This window comes from Micromys minutus (assembly GCF_963924665.1).
Source record: "Micromys minutus genome assembly, chromosome: 5".
NCBI classification, from domain to species: domain Eukaryota; kingdom Metazoa; phylum Chordata; class Mammalia; order Rodentia; family Muridae; genus Micromys; species Micromys minutus.
Genome location: NC_137974.1, coordinates 49187767 through 49188566, shown reverse-complemented (window position 1 = coordinate 49188566; position 800 = coordinate 49187767). Strand labels below are relative to the sequence as shown.

At 44.4% G+C, this 800-nt stretch overlaps 1 pseudogene across 1 annotated transcript; it reads right to left on the bottom strand.

Moving 5' to 3' along the window:
• On the bottom strand, positions 1-456 carry LOC308420759 (small ribosomal subunit protein uS15-like; annotated as a pseudogene). Its single transcript has one exon. The product of its transcript is annotated as a small ribosomal subunit protein uS15-like (transcript).
• Positions 457-800: the final 344 nt, after the last annotated feature.

Sequence of the window (800 nt, the reverse complement as noted above, 5' to 3'; positions counted from 1 at the left end):
TTATGCCACTAGAGCAGAGGCTGTAGATGACTCATATTTTCAGTTGGGTGGAAGCACCCGCTTAGTCTTATAGTAGCGAGCCAACTGGTGAATTCTGCTCTCTATCAGAATCAGGTGGAATTTAGCATCCTTATCCTTTCTGCTCCTCTCAAGCTGCTTTCAGACAGCAACTGCTTTCTTAATCAAACGGTAGAGATCCTCAGGGAGATCCGGGGCAAGGCCTTTAGACTTAAGGATTCTCAAGATCTTATTTCCAGTCACAAAACGGACCTGTACCACACCATGTGAGTCCCTCAGGATCACACCTATCTGAGAGGGAGTCAGGCCTTTCTTGGCCAACTTGTAAATTTGCTCCTTCACGTTGTCAGACGTCAACTTCAGTCACGTGGGGACACTACAGCGGTAGGGCAGCGCCGACTAGGACTGGCCTTTCCCGGGAGTATGCATGCGATCCATGATGGCGGAGGTCTGGCAGCAAAGAGAAGTCGAGATTTTTCTATTGTGAATTCTCTGTTTAGCTCTGTACCCCATAGCTCTGTACCCCATTTTAAAATTGGATTATTTAGTTTTTGGAAGTAACTTCTTGAGTTCTTTACATATTTTTGATATTAAGCCCTTTATTGGATGTGGTGTTAGTGAAGATTTTTTCCCAATTGGTAGGTTGCTGATTTGTCCTATTGACTGTGTCTTTTGCCTTACAGAAGCTTTTAAGTTTCATGAGGTCCCATTCATCAATTACTGATCTTAGAACCTAAGCCACTGAGCCACTGGAGGAGTTCTGTTCAGGAAATTTACTGCTG